We start from the raw sequence: 25,107 nt of genomic DNA, 5'->3' as shown, positions 1-25,107 counted from the left end.
TTGTTCCTGCCACAACCACTTTACATGAAATAGAGGTCAGTCAAACTGATAAGCAAGAATGCTAAATGGTATTGATGAAACTAGCGCTTGAATCACTATGAGATGCGCGGAACATGCTACTATAGTACTTACTTTCGGGTGTCTAAATTCCAGCTCCTTCGGCAGTCCCGGAATTGTTTTGGTGAATTTTCTCCAAACCCTGCCGGACAAAGAAAACAATTACTTGATATCAGGAAATGAACAAAGTTGCTGATATGGTGGATAATGATTGATTTAACTTACTTCTCGAGGATTTCAGTCATGTCCGCATACTCCTTGCGATCTTTTCGTTTAGAGTCCAAGACGGTTACTACTCCCTGCTCAAGCTTAATCTCTAGGAGAATATAGTGGAAACTGCACACACATGCATAACTCATGAATTACATTACTATAACCTTGACTAATATATAAGGGAAACCAAATACGCACAAGACAGTAACACTCACCTGAAGTTGTAAGGAAAGAGTATTATATCTTTGTTTTGATTTATTACGAACGATCGTAGCAAGCTGGCCTCGGTAGCTACGGCATGAAGTTTAACCTGAGTTGCATCTATGAGATATGTGTTAATGAACCCAATATCACCGACTTGTCTTTTCTTCAATTCGGCGATCTTCACTCTGCATAATATAGTGAGGATGATTATAAATACATGCAATGAAAGAGCTAAGCTATATAAAGAAACTTAATGACAGAAGTAGTACTACTTACAGACAGTAGCAGGCGACCGTTGTTTATCGAGGGCTAATTGATTGAAAAACTGATAGAAATCCTCAAATGGAACAGGCAACAGATCAATTCCAACGAGGTCATGCTCCTTTTTAACTTTCACATACAAAGTACTCCTCCCCCCAGAGTCTCTGCATATTTTCAAGTACCAATCATGCAATCTTCGCATCATTGTTGATAGAGATCTTTCATCTTTGACGAGAGGCTTCCCATACTCGTATCTTTGTATCTGCACCTCCATGGGTTCATAATGTACTTCGTCGGGCAGGTAATCTGCAAGATTGCTATAACCGGGCACCATCCTCGGATCATTATTGACGTTGTGGCTAGGCACCTTGAGCGGGGGGCACGATTGCTTCGCTTGTTCGCCGAGCTGGGCAATTTGTTTCCCAGCTCATCGTTCTTTCAGCCTTTGATCACTGGCAGTACTTCCCGACCGCTCCGCTTCGGCAAATTCCTTTCCAATAATGCGGTCATAGTTTCCTTTCGGCGGATCAGACTTCAGTGGTTTTGTGAGGGCAGCCAGAGTGCGCTTCACTTTCACCCGATCTACCTTCTCCTCCAGAGGTGGATGTTTCTTTGCTTTCACCCCTTCAAAGAATTTCTTCACTTCTTCTCGCGCGATCTCGGCGTTCTCCTCCTGGGTCCTCTCGTATGGTAACTTCTCTGGAGTCTTCAGAGAAGGACCGAATCTGTATGTCCTCCCGCCTCTGGTTGTACTGCTAGACGCCGACCGAGCAGATGTAGCAGTTGTCTTCTTTACTTGCTTAAGAGGCGGAGGAGAAGGACTACGACGCACCAGAGCAGCTGGAGCGGCGGCCAGTCTCTTCCGCCCTTGCTGACGAGGCGGAGAAGGAGGAGGCTGGATGCTCAGGCGCGTCGGCGCAGGCGGAGAAGGAGGCGGAGTGCCGCCACGCGCCGGAGAAGGAGCCGCCCGAGGGCCCTGATCGGCACTCGCCGGAGGAGGAGGCGGTGGAGGCGGAGTGCTCTGACTCATCGGAGGAGGAGGAGGAGGCGGTGGCGTCCAGTTCGGAAGGTTGATGAGCTCCTTCCGCCATACGCATGGAGTCTTCAGAGCAGACCCCAGCCGAGTCTCCCCTTCACCGGTAGGGTGGTCAAGTTGGAGGTCCTCAAATCCCTCCGTTATCTCATCCACCATCACCCTAGCATATCCTTCTGGAATCGGCTGGCAGTGAAAAGTTGCGCCAGGTTCAGTAGGAAAAACAGAGCCAACAGCCGCCTTGACCTTCAAATTCATCCATTGCGTCCTAAGGTGGCAATTTTGAGACTCCGTTATAGCATCCATGGGATAGCTGGCAGGAGCCGTCAAGGCATGCTCTCGCTGAAGCAGCTCGGTGGAAGCCACGCTGCTTCTGCGCTAAGATGGCGGGGTAGCTTCGGGGGAGGCTTCGGCAGTACGTTTGCTGCAATTTGCTTCTCGTTCCTCTATCGCGTCTACCCTTGCTTTCAGCACCTGCATTTGGGTCTGCTGCACTTTTTTCCTCCTCTCATGGGATTTGTAACCGCCTGCGTCCGGAAACCCAACCTTCCACGGAATGGAGCCTGGCGTGCCTCGTGTCCGTCCAAGGTGCTCAGGATTCCCGAGGGCCATTGTGAGCTCGTTGTTCTCTCTGTCTGGAAAGAACGTCCCTTCCTGCGCTGCTTCGATATACTGCTTAAGCTTACTGACTGGTATGTCCATTTGATCGTTCGTCCAAATGCACTTCCCTGTTAAAGGGTCCAGTGTTCCGCCAGCCCCGAAGAACCATGTCCGGCAATGGTCTGGCCAGTTAATTGTCTCTGGTTCGATCCCTTTATGAACCAGATCATTCTCAGTCTTGGACCACTTAGGCCGGGCTACGAGGTAGCCACCTGACCCCGTGCGATGGTGAAGCTTCTTCTTCGCAGCATTTTGCTTGTTTGTCGCCAACATCTTCTTACTCTTTTCCGATGTCTTGTGGGCCACAAATGCGGGCCAGTGATCTCTGATCTTCTCATATCTGCCCTTGAATTCTGGTGTCTCATTATTTTCGACCAACTTATTCAGCTCTTTCTTCCACCTCCTGAATAGTTCTGCCATCCTCTTCAGAGCAAAAGACTTGGTTAATTTCTCTTTAACTGGGTTCTCTGGATTATCCTCGAGCGGTAGGGTGAAATTTGACTTCAGCTCAGTCCAAAGATCATTTTTCTGCATATCATTGACATAAGAGACCTCAGGGTCTTCTGTAGCCGGCTTAAACCATTGTTGGATGCTTATCGGGATCTTGTCCCTAACCAGAACGCCGCACTGAGCAACAAATGCGCTCTTTGTCCGGAGGGGTTCAATAGGTTGGCCGTCGGGCGCGATTGTTATGATCTCAAACTTTTCATCCGAGCTCAACTTTTTCTTCGGGCCTCGTCTCTTTACCAAAGTTGTGCTTGATCCGGAGGGCTAGAAAAAAGAACAAAGACTTAATTAATATGTGTACATACCAAAACAATGAATGCATCAATCAGCTAGTCAGCATAGGCTTAACTAATATATATACCTGGCCGGACTCGGTTCGGTCACCGGAGCCGTCATCACGGTCTCCTTCTTGCACCGGCATTGGGTCACCGGAGCCGTCCTCATGTTCTTCTTCTCGCACCGGCATTAGGTCACCGTAGCCAGCTTGTTCACCCTCTCCTTCCAGACCATCGGTTTCGTTGAGAAACAACGAGATGGCATCACTTCCTTCTGCGATTATGTCCCTCAACAATGCTTCTTTTGTTACTTCGTCTAGGGCGGTGTCCATAGTTTCTACAAATATTTACAACATGGCAATTATTATTCAAACATGACAGATGGATATATTAGTGCCAAACGTAGAACTAGCTACCTAATCATAGTAAGCTATCGGGAGGGGGTATATATCGACAACGTCCACACTACATCTATGTCCCTCGACGACCCTCGTTCCCGATAAAAAAAAGAGGAAGAAGAAGAAAAATAAGAGGAGAAGAAAGAATAGAGGAGAAGATCTCCTCTATTCTTTCTTCTCCTCTTTTTTTTCTTCTTCCTCTTCTTTTTTTATCCTCTTCTTCCTCTCATGTTCGATAGGATCGCCGAGGGGTCGGGAGGTTGCCTAGTGTCAAGGGATTCAACAAAACCATGTCTTCATCATTAGGCGAAAGTAACATGTGCATGATGGTACGAAGCTCTTCACAGTTGTTCTGGAACGGAGTCCCAGATAGGATAATTCGCTTTTTGGTACAAAGTTCAGCAAGAGCCTTCCGAATATCGCTATTTGGAAGGCCTTTGCTGAACTCGTACCAAAAGGCGGATTATTCTATCCGGGACTCCATTCCAAAACAACTTTGCAGAACTTTGTACCAACATGCCCTAGTTACTTCCGGCTAATGATGAAGGCATGGATTTCTTCAATACTTTGACACTAGGAAACCTCTCTCTACTTTCGGCTAATAAGAAGAAGAAGAAGAAGAAGAAGAAGAAAAGAAGAAAAAAAAGAGGAGAAGAAGAAAGGAATAGTGGAGAAAAGAGAAAATAGAATATATTCTATTTTCTCTTCTTCTCCACTATTCCTTTCTTCTTCTCCTCTTCTTTTTATTCTTTTTTCTTCTTATTTATTTCTCCTCTTCTTTTCGGTAGAGGAAACCCTAAATAGCTAGCAAGTATCATGGGTGTGAGATACATGTGGCCTTCGGTGTCGGACACTACATCCACGTCCCACAAGTGACGTGGGCATCGAAGCCCGCGCCACTTGTGGGATGTGGGTGTAGTGTCCGACACCGACGGTACATGTATCTCACACCGACGATACTGTCTATTTAGGGTTTCTCCTCTACCGCTCGGCGACCCTCTCGACAACCCTCGTTCCCGATAAAATAAAGAGGAAGAAGAAAAAAGAAGAGAAGAAAGAATAGAGGAGAAGACTTCCTCTTCTTCCTCTCCTCTTCTTCTCCCTCTTCTTCCCCTTCTTCCTCGCCTCTCTCATGAATGTCCGACGTTCTCGACCCCCCCCACGTGTCGAAGAAAAAAAAGAAGAAAAAAAAGAGGAGAAGAAGAAAGGAATAGTGGAGAAGAAGAGAAAATAGAATATATTATATTTTCTCCTCTTCTTTTTCTTCTTTTTTCTTCTTCTTATTTATTTCTCCTCGTCTTCCTCTCCTCTTCTTCTTCTTATTTAGTTCACTCGACCCCTCGTCCCTCTCTCGACCCCTCGATGACCCTCGTCCCTGATAACATATTTTTTCTCCCCACGACACCTCTCGACCTCTCGTCCCACTCTCGACCCCTCATCATCATCTATCACCCCCTCGTTTTCTTTAGCATATATCCATGAACAAAATAGAGGAGAAGATCGAAGAAAAAAAAAAGAAGTCTTCCTCTTCTTATTTTCCTTTTTCCACTCCTTCCTTTTCTTCTTCTTCTTCCTTCTTCCTCTTTTCTTCCTTTTCCTTATTTTACTTTTTCCTCTACACTAACCTAAAATCGATATCTACTAATTAACAACCTAAGTAAAAAAATGAATACATATATGAAAAAAAACATCATATAAAAAAACATTTTTGACATATTTAGCATATTGTGATCCATAGTTCAAAATTTTCAAATTTCATTCAAATGAAATTTGAATTGGATTCAAATAACTTCTTGAAAACCTATTCTAAACCTCTCCAAAAATTCTGAAATTTTGCCATCGCCTTTGTCTTGCATCAGTACCTCACCACAATTTTTTTTTAAATTCCAAAAATGCCCAAAGCCATCTAGAATTTCATCAAACACCTTCTATATGGACAAAAAAATTCAGAAATTCCAAAAAATTCAGAAAAGTGGACAGCGCGTTGCTGCTGCTCCACTTCTCCTCTCCTCTACTTCTCCTCTCCTTCTACTCTTAATGCATCGGGGCCGGCGGCGACCATGGAGCAGGGGCGGAGCAAGGGCGCTCGGGCGCAAGAGTGGCACTCGAGAGGGGGGCTCACTTTAAGGGGGGCGGTGATGGCTGGAGTCCGGCGACGAGGACGGCGGGCTCGGGGCGGCACGCGGTGACGGGGACGGCAGCCTCGGGCCGGGCGGCACGCGGTGATGGCCGGGGACAAGGAGGCGGGCTCGGGGAGGCACGCGGCAACGGGGACGAGGGCGGCGGGCTCAGGGATGCCGGCGATGAGGACGGCGCAGGCTCACAGAGGGCTCGGCGGCGACGAGGACGAGGAGCAGCCTGGCGGCGTCGTCGGAGGAGAGGACGAGGAGATCGATTGAACTGAATCGAGAATTTCACAAGTGTTGGCTTATATAGCCATAGAATTGGTCCCGGTTCGTGAAATCAACCGTGACCAATGCCCCCCTTTAGTCCCGGTTGGTTCCACCAACCGGGACCAAAGGCCAATTTTCAGCAGCCCAAAGGGCGGGAAGCGGCAGCCTTTGGTCTTGGTTAGTGGCACCAACCGGGACTAAAGGGGGGAATTGGTCACTGTTGGTGCCACGAACCGTAACCAATGCCCCCTTTAGTCCCGGTTGGTGCCACCAACCGGGACCAATGGCCTTTGTTGCCCCGAGCCCAAAAGTTTAGTCCCACATCGCTAGCTGAAGGGCGCCGGCACTGGTTTATAAGCGCTGGTGTTCCTACCCATTCGAGCTCCTCTCTAATGCAGGCTTTCGGGCCTAAACTTGCTACTGCCTGTGGGCCTATTGGGCCTTCTGCGGGCCTGAATCCCGGCCCACGTAGGGTTTCTAGTCGTATTCAGGCCGTGGAGGCCCAGTACGAGGCATTTTTTTGGTTTTTTCTTTTTTATTTCTACATTTTTTTTGGTTTTTTATTTTTTTATTTCTACTTAAAACTAAATACTTATAGTTTTTTAGTGATTTCTTTTTGCTTTTAGGTCACAAAAATTATAAACTTTTTGTTAGTGCCATTAGTTTTAAATTTTGAATAGTTTAAATTTGAATTTTTAAAAATTTGTGTGAATCACTAGTTTATGAATAACTTTACTATAAAAATAGAATTTTTTTTCTATTTATTTTTTATTTATACTTACAACTAAATACTTATAGTTTTTTAGTGATTTCTTTTTGCTTTTAGGTCACAAAAATTATAAACTTTCTGTTAGTGCCATTAGTTTTAAAATTTTGAATAGTTTAAATTGGAATTTTATAAAATTTGTGTGAATCACTAGTTTATGAATAACTTTACTATAAAAATAGAATTTTTTTTTTCTTCTTTGCTATTTATTTTTTATTTATACTTACAATTAAATACTTATAGTTTGATTTTAGGTCACAAAAATTATATTCTTTTTGCTATTGAAGAATATTATAGTTTTATTTTAGTTGATCATAACATAATATTTTAATTGATTGTTTTTATTTTGATAAAAGTTTTGTAGTTCATTCTATTTGCTATTAATTCATTCTTTGAGCTAAATGACTCTGAAATTGGAAAGCAGTTCAAAATGAACTCTGAAAAGGTTGAAAGTTGGCATGGTATCATCATTTCACCCACATAGCATGTTCCAAAAAGTAGAGAGGGTTACGACAAAAACTTGATGCATTTCGTGTACAAAATGGACAATCACTTTCGAAGTATCAAAGTTTCGAACCATAAGACATGAAAGCATTTCAAATGAACTCTGAAAAAGTTGAAAGTTGGGATGGTATCATAATTTCACCCACATAGCATTTGCTTATTGCGGGAGAAAGTCTTCACTTTTTCTTCGCTTGTGTCATTTGCTTATTGTGCCGTAACCATGGATAATCTTCATTGTTTATCAGGATGCTTGGGTCAGCCTTGACATTGAAGGGAGGAATTTCATGAAACTTTTCATAATCTTCAGACATGTTTGTCTTGCCGTCCACTCCCAGGATGTCCCTTTTTCCTGAAAGAACTATGTGGCGCTTTGGCTCATCGTATGATGTATTCGCTTCCTTATCTTTTCTTTTTCTCGGTTTGGTAGACATGTCCTTCACATAGATAACCTGTGCCACATGATTGGCTAGGACGAACGGTTCGTCAATGTACCCAAGATTTTTCAGATCCACTGTTGTCATTCCGTACTGTGGGTCTACCTGTACCCCGCCGCCTAACAGATTGACCCATTTGCACTTAAACAAAGGGACCTTAAAATCAGGTCCGTAGTCAAGTTCCCATATGTCCACTATGTAACCATAATATGTGTCCTTTCTGCTCTCCGTTGCTGCATCAAAGCGGACACCGCTGTTTTGGTTGGTGCTCTTTTGATCTTGGGCGATCGTGTAAAATGTATTCCCATTTATCTCGTATCCTTTGTAAGTCAATACCATCAAAGATGGTCCCCTGGACAACAAGTACAACTCATCACAAATAGTGTTGTCACCTCTGAGACGTGTTTCCAACCAACTGCTGAAAGTCCTGATGTGTTCACATGTAATCCGGTCGTCGCACTGCTCCGGGTGTTTGGAGCGCAGACTGTTCTTGTGTTCATCGACATACGGGGTCAGCAAGGTAGAGTTCTGTAGAACTGTGTAGTGTGCTTGAGACCAAGAATATCCGTCCCTGCATATTATTGAGTCTCTTCCCAGAGTGCCTTTTCCAGTCAGTCTCCCCTCATACCGCGATTTAGGGAGACCTATCTTGTTAAGGCCAGGAATGAAGTCAACACAAAACCCGATAACATCCTCTGTTTGATGGCCCATGGAGATGCTTCCTTCTGGCCTAGCGCGGTTACGGACATATTTCTTTAGGACTCCCATGAACCTCTCAAAGGGGAACATATTGTGTAGAAATACGGGCCCCAGGATGACAATCTCGTCGACTAGATGAACTAGGACGTGCGTCATGATATTGAAGAAGGATGGTGGGAACACCAGCTCGAAACTGACAAGACATTGCGCCACATCACTCCTTAGCCTTGGTAAGATTTCTGGATCGATCACCTTCTGAGAGATTGCATTGAGGAATGCACATAGCTTCACAATGGCTAATCGAACATTTTCCGGTAGAAGCCCCCTCAATGCAACCGGAAGCAGTTGTGTCATAATCATGTTGCAGTCATGAGACTTTAGGTTCTGAAACTTTTTCTCTGGCATATTTATTATTCCCTTTATATTCGACGAGAAGCCAGTCGTGACCTTCATACTAAGCAGGCATTCAAAGAAGATTTCTTTCTCTTCTTTCGTAAGAGCATAGCTGGCAGGACCTTTATACTGCTTCGGAGGCATGCCATCTTTTCGTGCAAACGTTGCAGGTCCTCTCGTGCCTCAGGTGTATCTTTTGTCTTCCCATACATGCCCAAGAAGCCTAGCAGGTTCACGCAAAGGTTCTTCGTCACGTGCATCACGTCGATTGAGGAGCGGACCTCTAGGTCTTTCCAGTAGTGTAGGTCCCAAAATATAGATTTCTTCTTCCACATGGGTGCGTGTCCCTCAGCGCCATTCGGAACAGCTAGTCCACCGGGACCCTTTCCAAAGATTACGTAGTGTAAATCATTGACCATAGCAAGCACGTGATCACCGGTGCGCATGGCGGGCTTCTTCCGGTGATCGGCCTCGCCTTTGAAATGCTTGCCTTTCTTTCGACATTGATGGTTGGTCGGAAGAAATCGACGATGGCCCAGGTACACATTCTTCCTGCATTTGTCCAGGTATATACTTTCAGTGTCATCTAAACAGTGCGTGCATGCATGGTATCCTTTGTTTGTCTGTCCTGAAAGGTTACTGAGAGTGGGCCAATCGTTGATGGTCACGAACAGCAACGCCTTAAGGTTAAATTCCTCCTGTCTGTGCTCATCCCACGTACGTACACCGTTTCCATTCCACAGCTGTAAAAGTTCTTCAACTAATGGCCTTAGGTACACATCAATTTCGTTGCCGGGTTGCTTAGGGCCTTGGATGAGAACTGGCATCATAATGAACTTCTGCTTCATGCACATCCAAGGAGGAAGGTTATACATACATAGAGTCACGGGCCAGGTGTTGTGATTGCTGCTCTGCTCCCCGAAAGGATTAATGCCATCCGCGCTTAAAGCAAACCATACATTCCTTGGGTCCTTTGCAAACTCATCCCAGTACTTTCTCTTGATTTTTCTCCACTGCGACCCGTCAGCGGGTGCTCTCAACTTCCCATCTTTCTTTCGATTCTCACTGTGCCATCGCATCAACTTGGCATGCTCTTCGTTTCTGAATAGACGTTTCAACCGTGGTATTATAGGAGCATACCACATCACCTTCGCAGGAACCCTCTTCCTGAGGGGCTTGCCGTCAACATCACCAGGGTCATCTCGTCTGATCTTATACCGCAACGCACCGCATACCGGGCATGCGTTCAGATCCTTGTATGCACCGCGGTAGAGGATGCAGTCATTAGGGCATGCATGTATCTTCTCCACCTCCAATCCTAGAGGGCATACGACCTTCTTTGCTGCGTATGTACTGTCGGGCAATTCATTATCCTTTGGAAGCTTCTTCTTCAATATTTTCAGTAGCTTCTCAAATCCTTTGTCAGCCACAGCATTCTCTGCCTTCCACTGCAGCAATTCCAGTACGGTACCGAGCTTTGTGTTGCCATCTTCGCAATTGGGGTATAACCCTTTTTTGTGATCCTCTAACATGCGATCGAACTTCAGCTTCTCCTTTTGACTAATGCATTGCGTCCTTGCATCGACAATGACCCGGCGAAGATCATCATCATCGGGCACATCGTCTGGTTCCTCTTGATCTTCAGCAGCTTCACCCGTTGCAGCATCATTGGGCACATCGTCTGGTTCCTCTTGATCTTCACCAGCTCCCCCCGTTGCAGCATTCACCGTATTCAGGGGGCACATAGTTGTCATCGTACTCTTCTTCTTCGCCGTCTTCCATCATAACCCCTATTTCTCCGTGCCTCGTCCAAACATTATAGTGTGGCATGAAACCCTTGTAAAGCAGGTGGGAGTGAAGGATTTTCCGGTTAGAGTAAGACCTCGTATTCCCACATTCAGTGCATGGACAACACATAAAACCATTCTGCTTGTTTGCCTCAGCCGCATCGAGAAACTCATGCACGCCCTTAATGTACTCGCGGGTGTGTCTGTCACCGTACATCCATTGCCGGTTCATCTACGTGCATTATATATAAATAAGTGTCCAAATTAATAGAGGTTCATCATCAAATTAAAACCAAAGTGCATACATAGTTCTCATCTAACAACATATAGCTCTCCAGAGCATCTAATTAATTAAACCATATATTGAAACTATGTAAAACATTTCAATGCAAAAACAAATGCGATCATAATCGCAACCAAGGTAACAATTGATCCAACGGCATAATGATACCAAGCCTCGGTATGAATGGCATATTTTCTAAACTTTCTAATCTTCAAGCGCATTGCATCCATCTTGATCTTGTGACCATCGACGACATCCGCAACATGCAACTCCAATATCATCTTCTCCTCCTCAATTTTTTTTATTTTTTCCTTCAACAAATTGTTTTCTTCTTCAACTAAATTTAACCTCTCGACAATAGGGTCGGTTGGCATTTCCGATTCACATACATCCTAGATAAATAAAATCTATGTCACGTTGGTCGGCATAATTTTCATAAACAATAAATGAACCAATAGTTATAAAGATAATATACATACCAAATCCGAATCATAGACAGGACGAGGGCCGACGGGGGCGGATACCAAAACCATCGCACTATATAGGATGCAATAATAAATGTAAGAAAATGATACAAGTATCTATCTAAACATACAAGTAAGAATATTTTTCCTTTCAGAAAGAAGATAAGAACAAGAGGCTTACCACGGTGGTGTCGGTGATGAGATCGGCGCGGGTGATCGACGGCGGTGAAGACGGGGACGGGGCGTGACGGACCGCTAAATGTAGACAAATCTCGAGGAAAATGGAGCTTGTAGGTCGAGCTTCGAGAGGAGAAAGCTTAAGTAGTGTGGCTCGGGCATTCCATCGAACACCTCATGTGCATAGGAGGTGAGCTAGAGCACCACAAAGCCCTCTCCCCCTCGGTTAGAAAAAATAGAGCACTGTGCTCTGCTCTTGCACGAGGGGGTATATATAGGCACCTCATTGGTCCCGGTTGGTGCCATGAACCGGGACTAAAGGGGAGCCTTTGGTCCCGGTTCAAGCCACCAACCGGGACCAATGGTGGTGGGCCAGGAGCGAGGCCCATTGGTCCCGGTTCGTCCCACCAACCGGGACCAAAAGGTCCAGACGAACCGGGACCAATGGCCCACGTGGCCTGGCCGGCCCCCTGGGCTCACGAACCGGGACCAATGCCCACATTGGTCCCGGTTCTAGACTGAACCGGGACTAATGGGCTGAGCCGGCCTGGACCATAGCCCTGTTTTCTACTAGTGCCTCTTACCAAATGAGGGACAAGGCATACCCTCTCTCCCTTGGAGGGATTGGGAAGGCTCTCCACTTACTCTCCGCCATTATAGGTGGCGAGTCCGGCTCGAACCGGGACCATGTACGCTGGGGGAAGAAATCCCTTGGTCTGAAGCATCACTAATTCGCTGTGCGGGACAGAACATCTCTCCCAATCTCCAGGCTTGGGGCTAGGGGAGCGAGAGGAGGAGCTGCGTCGACCGGACATGATGGAATAGATCTCTGTCGGATGCGCTCCGATGAAGGCTTGCCAAGGGAAGATGATGTGATTTGGATCTGAATCCTCGTCTTTTTAATAGGCAGCTCATTCGCACGGCTAGGGGAGTAAATGTAAAAACACCCTGGCTCTTCACATTCGCTTGACACGTGTAAAGTGGCCATTATTTGGCGTGGAAGCCAAGGAGTACAACATTCAGAAGAGGCCGGACACTATTTCAATAGGTACACGGAATTTTGAGAAGAACCCGCCTTGCAATGCCGAAGACAATACTGCGCACCGGACTCATCATCATTGAAGCCTGGTTCGGGGGCTACTGAGGGAGTTCTGGATTAGGGGGTCTCCGGACAGCCGGACTATATCCTTCAGCCGGACTGTTAGACTATGAAGATACAAGATGGAAGACTTCGTCTCGTGTCCGGATAGGACTCTACTTGGCGCGGAAGGAAAGCTAGGCAATACGGATATGGATATCTCCTCCTTTGTAACCGACCTTGTGTAACCCTAGCCCCTCCTGGTGTATATATAAACCAGAGGGTTTTAGTCTGTAGGGCAACAACCACAACATACAATCATACCATAGGCTAGCTTCTAGGGTTTAGCCTCTCTGATCTCGTGGTAGATCTACTCTTGTACTACCCATATCATCAATATTAATCAAGCAGGACATAGAGTTTTACCTCCATCAAGAGGGCCCGAACCTGGGTAAAACATCATGTCCCCTGCCTCTTGTTACCATCCGGCCTAGACGCATAGTTCAGGACCCCCTACCCGAGATCCGCCGGTTTTGACACCGACAAACAGCCTGTTCGCATATAGCCCATTTACAGCACGCTAACCCAAGGCCCGTTACGCCCTATTCGAATTAGGCCTAGTAGCGCCATCTGGGCCATCCAATATGATTCCAGCCTGTTTTCACTTCTTGCCCATGTATGGCCCATGACGTCTTTCAGCCCATATGAGGCCCTATGTAACTCTTAGCCTATTAACGGCCCATGGTGAAACTAGCCCGGAATGAACAGTGTATCACTTTACACCCATTAACGGCCCGTGGTGAAACTGGCCCATAATGAACAGTGTATCACTTTATACCCATTAACGGCCCGTTATTCCGTTGGGCCGTTTCCAGCCCATGTTATCTTTCAGCCTTCTTAGAGCCCATTTATTCTTGGGCTCATTTCCAGCATTCGTTTACTTACGGACCGTCACTGTCATTTTTTGCTTGTGGGCCAAATTCAGCCCGTGGTTACAGTCGTCCCGTTTGTGGTCCGTTAATACGTTGGGCCATTTTCATAGCGTCATCAAATACGGCCTATTAACGATGGCCCTTACGGTCGGCCCTTGAACGGACGATTCCAAATCTAGCCCGTTTACGGCCATAATGCAGCCTGTTATTGGCCCATGTTTGGCCAATTGAGCATACGGCCCGTATAAGGCCCATTGATGATACGGCCCGTAGAAGGCCCATTGTTTCTACGGACCATAGAAGGCCTACTGTTTCGACGGCCTGTAGAAGGCCCACTGTTTCTACGGCCCGTAGGAGGCCCAATGTCACTACAGTAAATATTAGCCCATGGTTATTGTGGCCTAGTTTTCAAAAATAGGTTATTGCAGCCACTAGTTAACCGCGGAAAAAGAACTGCAACGACAACAAGCAAATAAATAAACAAGACAACAAGGAGATAAATAAGCAAGCAACTAACGCTAGGCTATCACGGCTATTACACATATTACATCCACTGGGCATCAAAGTTCGCCACCAGTGCAAATATAGGGAATAAAGCAGCATATCATATACCCTGGCCGTCAAAATTGGCCACCAGTGCAAATAAACGCGGCAGAAAAACAAGAGCATAACTGAAACAACTTCAGAAGACACTACAAGAAATATGTCAACTTGTGACCTTCTGTTAGTGACCCTGGAAGAATTTTTCATAGATCTATGACCATTTCAGACCAATTGGTCAAAAGTTGTTCGGGGGGCTCCAAAACCTAAACTATAACGACCATTTTGGTCAGAAAGGTCGTAATTTCCTTACACGAAATGGTCATAAAGCAGATAGCACTGGTCTGCTGCCTTATTTCTAGCTGATCATGACCAATATAGATGGTCATAACCTTGTAAATTGTGGTGGGTTGCTATGACTAGGCGCCACCTCATCAGTTTTGCCTATGTGTCATGTCCATGTGGCAGTTTTTGCCCTAGGTTGTGAAGCAACCTATATTTCTGTCATTCCCAAAATTCCCAAAAAAATCTCATAAATTCTTTGGGTCATATCTTCATCATATATGTAAAAATCCTTCCTTGCCTAGTTCAAAACTAATTCAACAATATTCATTTTCCTATTCTTTTCACGACAACACTTTATGAAGGAAGTGCTATTTATATATTTTTGATTGCCCTCGGAATTTTTGGGCACTCTTTCTTATCCAAATCATTACCGCATGACAAAATTCAGCTCCACTTGCCTAGCAAATCTTCCTCGGCAAATTTCCAAAGTTTTTTTCCGCCTAGAAGCATTGTGAAGGAAGTACGTTTTTTATATATCCAAATGACATGAAATTTATACAGTTTCTTCATATGCCCAAATTATCACCCTCAGCCAAATTGCAGCTCAAGAAAATTATCTATGCGAGCCCAGGTTCAATTTATATTTTATGGCCAAATTGGCACGTTGCAAAGCAAGTGTTATCTAGACCCCTCCTATTAACCTCAAACTCTTTGGGCACTCTTCCATACCCAAATCATTGCCACATGATAATATTCAGCTCCATTTTCCTAGTCAATCTTTCTCAGGAAATTTTCAAAGTTTCTATCTCGAGAGAAGCTTTGTGAAGTAAGTACTAGCTAGGCTTACCCAAATGATCTGAAAATCTACCAAGGCATAACCATACCTATGTAACTTACCTACACCAAATTTGAGCTCATTTTATTCATCCAATTTCTCTCACTAGTTTTCCCAAGTTTTTGTCCATAGAAGAACATTGTGAAGGAAGCACCACTTTGGCATGTCCAAATGGTATCAATTTTCTACGGTGCTTTCCAATGCCCAAATAACCATCCTCCACCAAATTTCAGCTCAATCCATTCATTATTTTGAGCCCAGCTTCAACATTCATATTTCTGTCCAGTGTGGTACTTTGCAAAGCAAGTACCACCTAGGATCCTCCTTTTGATCTGAAAATTTGCGAAGACATTCTTCTTAGTAGATGATCATCCTCAACAAAAACTCACGCCCATTGGCCATGTGCATTTCCCGTACCGGTAATCAAAGACTTGGCTGCTAATTCATGTTTGAGCATCGATCGGTCTCCTCGTGAGAATCTTATGTTGTAATTTTCTTCCTAGAACCTACCTGGGGAGTGACCAACCCACTAGACATGCCTAGGCTGCCCAGAACACATGGCAACGCCACGGTCACGCGGTGACCACGCGTCGGGCATGCGAGTTTACGCGCTCTAGAGTTGGGGGCCTTGGCCACCGCCCAAACCTCGACGTATCGCCATCAAACCATGTATTTATGATTAAATAGGTACTTATGTAACTATAAATTATTTTTGGAAAAAATAAATAGTAAATTATGAGGCAGCTGCAGTTCAAATTTGACCCGCTTCCTACTAAATCGGCGGGAATTTGTCTTTTTCACCAGAGGTGGATCAAAACTTTTGACGCCCAACAATTTTGTCAATTGTGCATTAAATAAGGCCTAGTATTTTATAAAAATGATTTGGTCCAATTTTGCAACAATTATTTGGGAGGTCCTTCACAAAAAAACCTCCTTTTGGGCACTCGAAAAATGGAAAATGGTTTTTTCGTCCAAAGAAAATGAAAACTTCCTTAGGCAAGATTGTTTGCCATTCCAATATACACCCTTGTGCACAATATGGGATCATTTGAACAAATTATGCCATGAATGTGGCCATAAGATTGATCATTTGGCCTGAAAGGCATTGATCTCCACACGTGATAGCTCGTTTTTGAGAACACTTTTTAAAAATAATTGCCGTATTACAAGTTTGTTATTTTTCCTAGGAAGTTGGCCACATATAATGACACAATGCGAAGGTTTCCCAATTTTTTGATTTTTTTTGAATTTTTTATGCCCGTTTCAAAATGCGGTCAAAACGGCGAGAATGACCATTCTTAGCTAGTGGTTGAATCTTGGAATTTTTTTGGTGTTTCTATGATTAAATAGATACTTATGTACCTATAAATGATTTTTGGAAAAAATAAAGAGCAAACTACAAGGCAGCTACAGTTCAAATTTGACCCGCTTCCAGCTGAATCAGCGGAAATCTGTATTTTTCATGAGAGGTAGATCAAAACTTTTTACACCCAACCATTTGGTCAATTGTGCATTAAATATGTCCTAGTATTTTAGAAAAATGATTTGGTCCAATTTTGCAACAATTATTTGGTAGGTCCTTCACAAAAAAACCTCCTTTTGGGCACTCGAAAAATGGAAAATGGTTTTTTCATCCAAAGAAAATGAAAACTTCCTTAGGAAACATTGTTTGCCATTCCAATATGCACCCTTGTGCACAATATGAGATCATTTGAACAAACTATGCCATGGATGTGGCCATAAGATTGATCATTTGGCTTGAAAGCCATTGATCTCCACACGTGATAGCTCGTTTTTGAGAACACTTTTTTAAAATAATTGCCGTATTACAAGTTTGTTATTTTTCCTGGAAACTTGGTCACATATAATGACACAATGCGAAGGTTTCCCAATTTTTTGATTTTTTTGAATTTTTTATGCCTGTTTCAAAATGCGGTCAAAACGGCGGGCATGACCGTTCCAAGCTAGTGGTTGAATCTTGGAATTTTATTGGTGTTTCTATGATTAAATAGATACTTATGTACCTAGAAATGATTTTTGGAAAAAATAAAGAGCAAACTATGAGGCAGCTGCAGTTCAAATTTGACCCGCTTCCTACTAAATAGGCGGGAATTTGTCTTTTTCACCAGAGGTCGATCAAAACTTTTGACACCAAACCATTTGGTCAATTGTGAATCAAATATGGCCTAGTATTTTATAAAAATAATTTGATCCAATTTTGCAACAAATATATGGTAGGTCCTTCACAAAAAGAACTCAATTCGAGCACTCGAAAAATGGAAAATGAATTTTCCGTGCAAAGAAAATGAAAACCCCCTTAGGAAACATTGTTTGGAATTCCATGATGCACCCTTGTGCACAATATGAGATCATCTTAACAAACTATGCCATGAATGTGGCCATAAGATTGATCATTTGTCTTGAAAACCCTGAATCTTCACGCGTGATAGCTCATTTTTTAGAACACTTTTTAAAAATAATTGTCGTATTACAAGTTTATTATTTTTCCTGGAAACTTGGTCACATATAATGACACAATGTGAAGGTTTCCCAATTTTTTGATTTTTTCAAATTTTTATGCCCGTTTCAAAATGCGGTCAAAACGGCGGGCATGACCGTTCCTAGCTAGTGGTTGAATCTTATAATTTTTTTGGTGTTTCTCTGATTAAATAGGTACTTATGTACCTAGAAATGATTTATTTGGTGTGATTTTGTAACAAATATATGGTAGGTCCTTCATAAAAAAACTCATTTCGGGCACTCAGAAACGGAAAATGAATTTTCCGTGCAAAGTAAATGAAAGCTCCCTTAGGCAACATTGTTTAGAATTCCAAGATGTACCCATGTGCACAATATGAGATCATTTGAATAAACTATGCCATGAAAATTTGGTAGGTCCATCATAAGAAAAACTTATTTTGGTTACTCGGAAAATGAAAAATGGTTTTTTCGCGCAAAGAAAATGAAACCCACGCAAATCAACATTGTTTGTCATCCCTACATACACACACATGCAAAAAATTGGTTCATTTGAATAAAATATAATAAGTTAATATGTTGAATGTTTATCCTGAATAAGAAGGTAAAAACTATAAGAGAAACGAAAGAAAAAAAGAAAAAATATATAAGCTTAACTCTGATTGGTGGAATCAGTTGTGCCCTGGATCGATGACATGGCAAACATCTATCCATCCATACATCCGTCCGCCCGTCCATCCTAGTGCTCCGCGCACTCTCTCTCTCCCTCTCTCTTGCAGCAAACCCCTCTCAACCCTAGCGCTTGCAGCCGCCTCCCACCGCTGCTCCCCGATCCAGATCCACCGCTGCTCCCCGATCCAGATCCGCCGCCATCTCCCTGTCCCCTCGCCGCCGGTCTGCACCCTCCCACCCCCACCTTTGCCGCCCATCCACCATCGCCGCCCCACCCACGTCGCCTCGCTGCTCCAGCCATCTTCGCCATCGGCGGCCGCCTGCCTCACCATCAACGAACACGTCAGCTACTCCGTTCGCCTCGCTGCTCAACGAAGACGCCTGCCGCGGAGCAGATCGGGCGAGATTCATAGCCAAGCGAGAAGAGGAGCCCCCCGACTACTCTACGCGTGCCGCCAGATCTTCAACGCCCAACACCGACGTCTTCCTCCTTGGTCCGCCCAGGCTCCCCCTCGGTCCGCGTCCCTGAGGCGAGAGCATGTCGGCGGAGGAGGATTTGGCTGGTGAGATGGTAAGCTGGTTCTGCGGGCTGGTTCGATGATTCGATTCGTGTTGGTGCGAGCGTCCCGTTGATGATGTGCTGTTTGTTTGTTTTTTTACTTAGGCAGGGCGCAAGGAGATGGCGCTCGACCTGGCATGTTCATTGACAAGGGCGTCCAGGTCAAGCTCACCGGCGGCCGCCAAGGTTGATCCGATTCGCACAGCCCAAATCCCCTCATTTTTCTTCTGTCCCTTCCCAGTGTTATGATAGATACATCATCAGATCCACTAGAGGGCTCCCTATTTGTTTTGCATTAGGCTCTGCCATCGTTGCAGTGTTTGGTGTCGAGAGATACGTTATTTCTGGGTACATGGACGGAGAATTTGACTTAGCTAGCTAGCTTCCGATGACTCGTTCAATGCTAAGCGCCGAGAGAGACCGGTAGAGCGTGTGGCTAGCTAGCTTCTGAAGGAGACCACGTAATCTGGACATCTTTTTTAGAAAAGGAATCCTGATATCTTAGCAGCAGAATTAACACTAGGACCAAGTGAGGACGCAGACGTTTTCTGTGAGACTGTGAGAGACATGCACGGGGTGGATGCATGCACACTATTCATTTTCCCTATAGAAGTCTATGGTTTTGCATTTTTGTACATCTCAAACCAAGCCGTATTTCATATCATAGGATAATTCTAGCTCGGAGACCATGGTCATGGTGTTGTTCGTACAGAAACCTGAGCCGACTTGCTTGTACAATTAACTTTTAAGATGTAATTTTCCATTAGTGAGCATGGTAATTGGGAAACACTATATAATGATAAAGTAATTAAAGAATATATATTCTTTAGAAATAATTGAAGAATTGTTCATACATTATACATGAGCCCATGCTGCTGGGGTATGTGCCATGCTCGACGCATTTGATTTTTTGAGGTTGTCTTGAAGTTTGTTAACGCGCAGGCAATGCCCCTGGACCCCATTCTCCGCCCATCCGGGAGTGGGCTGGATGTCGTCCTCCTCGACACGGCCGTCCCCGAAGAGCTCTCTTGGTCAGAGGTGGAGCAGCAAGGCCTCCTATCCTCCAGCGCGTGGACCGACGGATGCGTCCTCTTGCTCTCCTAGCGTGGTGAGCTTCCCCTCTACCCCCTACCCCAGATCTGGATGATACTTGCAATTGTGCAGCTATATATGAAACAAATTAGGTCTTGGTTCAGTTTTGTATGTGACGATTTGATTAAACCTTGACTGAAACCAAAGCATCACGTTTTGATTAAATGTTTACATGAGTTGTTATTCTATTCAAGTGGGTGAACTAAGCCATTTTTATTTAGCTTGCTCTCTACTATGCCAAAGCCATCATTGTGAGCTATCACTGCATTACATTTTCCCAGAATTACAAATTAGCCACGGACTTGATTTGTTATTTGGACCACAAGCCTTTTGGGCACCGGATTTATATTATTAGCCCAGTACTGCAAGAATTCATAAGATTGACCTTTAGGCATCCCTAAAACTAACCACATGCTAGAGGATTTGAGCTGGTACATACGAATCATCAACTCCAGTTCCATGTTTCTCATGACTTTAGTCTGAACCAAGCATATGTACCTCTTAACTCCTCGTCCATAAATATCTGTTGTTGACACTCTCCCTGGTCGGTTTCCATCGTGTATATCATGATCGGAGACGTCTGCCTATACATTGTTTGCAAGGATGAATATGATGAGCTTGCTTCCTGCTACAGATCCGACCTCTTCTGTCTTCGCCTGACCACGACCACAACGATGGCGAGGAGAAGGCTACGAGGAGGTGGACAACCTTCAGGCTGCCGCACAAGACGACCAAGGTCCGCTCTACTCTGCTGCTATCCCTCTCTCCAGCTTTGTAGAAACACTCGCTGGGTGCTTCGCTTGCCCCTGGCAATGTCAATAAATCACAGTGGTACTGTAGGCACCGAGGAAATTGTGGCATTTTGTTTAATTTGTTTATTCATTTGTTGCAGTCTGTGCACTGTTGTGGTGAAACTCTAGTGTTTCTGCAAACGACAAGTGCGTATGGGCACTGATTGCTAGAAGTATTTAAGTTGACATCTTTGTTGGTTTAGATAGTACAAAAATTTTGAAGGGTGGTTGATTTGCTTCTATTTTTGAAATAGAGGTGACTATAGTTATGCATGAACAAGAATATGCTTGTAACTGGTGACAGATATGTTCTGCTGACCAGCTTTGCAGTTTGCCACATTGGTGATGGAAGTGCCCCTAAATGATGATATCTTAGCAAGTGCTTTCTCTGATGTTTAACCTTGTTACGCTTGTCCATAAGTACTGCCGTTGATTTTGGTATATGAGCACTGGTGTTTTCTGCTTACAACAAGCTATGTATTGTACATGTGTCCATTTTACCTGTGTAAATAGTTTGTTTCATACCCAGTAACATGTTTCCTCATAATGAATTATCCTGCTACTAATGGATACAAGGACGAAAGGCACAGTTTCCTGTCAAGTAGTGTTTGTTTGGTGACAGGATGCTGTTTTTTACTTCCAAGTATAATGCTCCTTTCATGTAGTGATGATACTGCATCTATTTCATTCCATGTTTATGCCTCTTCCAGAAAATGTGCTGCACCTACAATAATCAATCTAACTTATCCATTTTATTTTATAGGCCTTCGAGTACAAGAGGCTGCTGCTTGACTATAACAGCGAACACGACCAACAAGTTCTGCCAGCACGAGGCAAGCAACGACATGCTCGGATACCCCCACCTGTGAGTCGCGCTCCCCTTGCCCAGCCGCCCCTTCTCGCAAGTCTCTCTAGATTTGGGAGCACTGCTAGATCCTCTGCACTGGAAACGATCATATATTCAGATGGTATGTTATTTTCTGTGGTTTTTGATAGGCCCGGCATCTGTTGGCGTTAACCATTTCCTGTGTGGTTCTTCGTAGCCTTGTTGCTGTTGTTGACCCAAACCAGTTTGCGTGTGATTGCTGGTACCTATATGTTAGTATTGTTGCTGCCTACTATGAGCTTGAATGTCTTAGGCCCTGTTCGGAACAAAGGGTATTAAAACACAGGAATTTAAGAAACAATAGGAATGGGAAAGGAGAAGCAGAGCAAAACTGCGGATCTAGAAACCTAGGAAAGCTTGAGAAAAACGAGTTCGGGTCGTTGCAAAAACACATAGGAGTCGGCTTATGCATGGGTTGTGAAGTATAGGTTAAAATATAATTTATTCGGCATGTAACGTACTAGCTGCTTTGGTCTCCAAGCTGTTGGCACACAAAGGTATATTTTATTAGGATGTACAGTGCAACTGTCAGCCTGCACTCATTGTTAGCTTTGGGCTGCTTCGCTCTTACGCGAAGACACGAGCTCCGGTTGGATTTTTATTTTCCCGTGAAAGTCAGAGGAATCTGATGGTTGAAATCCTGCGTGCCGAACGCTAGTTCTTAGCAGATTTCCTCCGTTTTGGGTTCCTGTACCTTTTCTTTGAAATTCCTGTAAACCAAACAGGGCCTTAGTAGAACATCACCAGGTCAATGTGTTGCAGTCAAGTTTTGGAAGTTTTGCCATGACATGCTTAGTGTTTACTGAACTGTGGCATTTGGGAATTTAGGTGTAATTTTTATACTCTTGAATGGATATTTTTTTATTGACAATCATTTAACTTCCACTATATCTTACTAATAATTTATGCAGATCAGCATCTAAAGTCGTCGAGTGGCTGCTGCTGTGAACGAAGATCAAAAGAAGCCTAGAGATGTGCACAATAGTTTTAGTTGATGTTGCCACCATGTTTTGGTGCGTGTGTATTTGTTTCCGATTGTATGTACACTTGATGGATCGTGCGTATGTGTGTGAGCTGTTGTGAGTTTCATTGAGGGATTTCTGGATTTGATCATTTAAATGTGAGAATTATTGATTGTTTGCTGTTGAAATGTGTAAAATTGAAATATGTGAATGAAAAATACTGAATGTTCTATTGGATTGAATAATATTTGGGCTCTAAAAAGGCTATGGCCCAAACAACAGGGGACTGGAATATCACGCATTTATGAAAAAAGGTATAAAAAGGCTTAATTAAATGGACCGTGAAATGGATGAGGCCTAGAAGTAAAAAAGGCCGAATTGTTCGGCTTGGCCCATGAAGCCAATCAAAAATTGATAGAAAAATATATATAAAAAGGCCGAATTGTTGGGCTAGGCCCATGTAGAAAATCGAATTGGACCAGGCTGAATCTTGTGCCACATCAGATTGCCACGCTGGATGCCTACGTAGTCTGGGTAGGTTGCTAGTGACCAAAACGCCACAGTAGACGTATTTTGGTCATAAACGTCTATGACCATTCCAGAAGAAAGGTCGCTATAGTCAGTTTATGACGGCCAGCTTTTGACCTTATGTTTTTGGTCACAAAAAGGTCACAAATGGAAATTTGTGACCATTCAGTGACCAATAGTGGTGGTCACAAGTTGACATATTTCTTGTAGTGAGAGCTCAAGAAACGTTATCCTGGGTATCCACCATACTGGCAATAAGCTTAGCAAGCTGATTAGCTTTGTCCTGTTTGGTGCTAAAATCCTCCAACACTTACTGTTGCACCAGGAAGTATGCATCTAAATGCTCCAGGGACTTCTGCAGTCCTTCCACTTCTTGTCACAACACAGCTGATCGGTGTCTTTCAGCTTGTAGTTGAGACTCAAGAAACCGAACTGATTCAGACAGTGAGTTTGAATAGCTTGTGCAAGCGGTAGTGGCCAGTAACTCCAACACTAAACCAAGAGAGGATGTGTCACTATCCTGAACCTTATCTGCATTACTTCCTTTACCGTTGCTTAATAAGGCACTCTTCCCCAATATTCTGTCAGCATTCTAAAAGAAGAAACAAGCAGACACATAACAAGTTTAGCATGTACTAGTATATGAAACTCATTTTGGTGAACCAGTTCATTAGTAAGGTGGACAAGATTAAACTACCAAGTCTTCTATTGCCAAGTATTAGTACATAATAAAAGCATCAAACAAACATATATCTATGTCCTATGGTAGCAATGGAATCTTAAATTAGAACAGTTGTTCTTTAGGTTTAGGCACTTGGTTATACATGAACAGAGTATAGAACAAGGCATCGGGACCACTATTACACATATTACACATATTACATCCACATTCTTGGATCGGGACCAGTACAGAACAAGGCGTTCCCAGTCATCGTCTAGTAAATGTGTCTCAGGAGAACGTAAGGGAATTTGATGAGTTTCTTTGCCGGTGAAGTACGTTTTCTTCAGGTAATTCCGATACTGCCACCAAGCACTCTTGAAGATAGTAGAGGTATTAGCACAGGTTAACTCATCCTGAGTTTCCAAATCGGTCCTTCTCTATAGAGAAAAATGGGGAAATTTGTTGTATTATAACCATCATGGAGGTAGGATGTATGGGACGAAGCAAAGTAATTGCCATGAATAACATTACTTACACATAACTCCTGGAAAAACACCTGCAACTGGCATTTTCCTTCATCTTCAGTATAATATTTCCAAGATGGGAAGATATGCACATACTATTTAACAAGATCAAATGCGATAGATGCTAAACTACGACTAGCTGGTTGTGCTTCCTCCACAGTAATAGGCGTACTAACTGGTGGAGTTGGGGTTCGCCGTTATAGTACTGGCCCTTTGGGCGCTGGAGCTTCCTTACTAACTGCTCTTGTTTGGGAGCTTCGTCCTGGAGATGGTGTTGTGTCAACAGGAACTGGGTTACTATCAGCTGGGGTTGGGGTTAGATTGGGTGAAGCTGGTTCTCTGTCCATCGTAGTAGGCGTACAATCTGCGAGAGTTTGGGTTATGTGTGGTAGGGCTGGTTCTTGTGCATGTACAACCGGGGTGCTATCTCCACCAAGAGGTAGCACTGTTTTATTTGAAGACCGTGTTTTTAGTCCGCGATACTGGCATCACCCGCTCCAATTCAAATGGTTGATAAACAGGAAACATAGTTGAATGTACAGACATTGTATGAGAGACAGATTCAATAGATAGTGTGGAAAAAAGAGGGCATGAAATAGTTGACATGTATATTATTTAACTAAAATGGATAGCATGACATATTTCACATATATGATGTCTATCTAAACTGGATAGCATAGCATAACATAATTCAAAGATATGATGAATAACTAAACAGGATCGCATGACATAATTCACCTACATGTTATCTAAGTAATCAGGATCGCATCATTTAA

The sequence above is a fragment of the Triticum urartu genome, chromosome 5 (assembly GCF_003073215.2).
Source record: "Triticum urartu cultivar G1812 chromosome 5, Tu2.1, whole genome shotgun sequence".
NCBI lineage: Eukaryota > Viridiplantae > Streptophyta > Magnoliopsida > Poales > Poaceae > Triticum > Triticum urartu.
Note: the sequence above shows the minus strand (reverse complement) of the source record.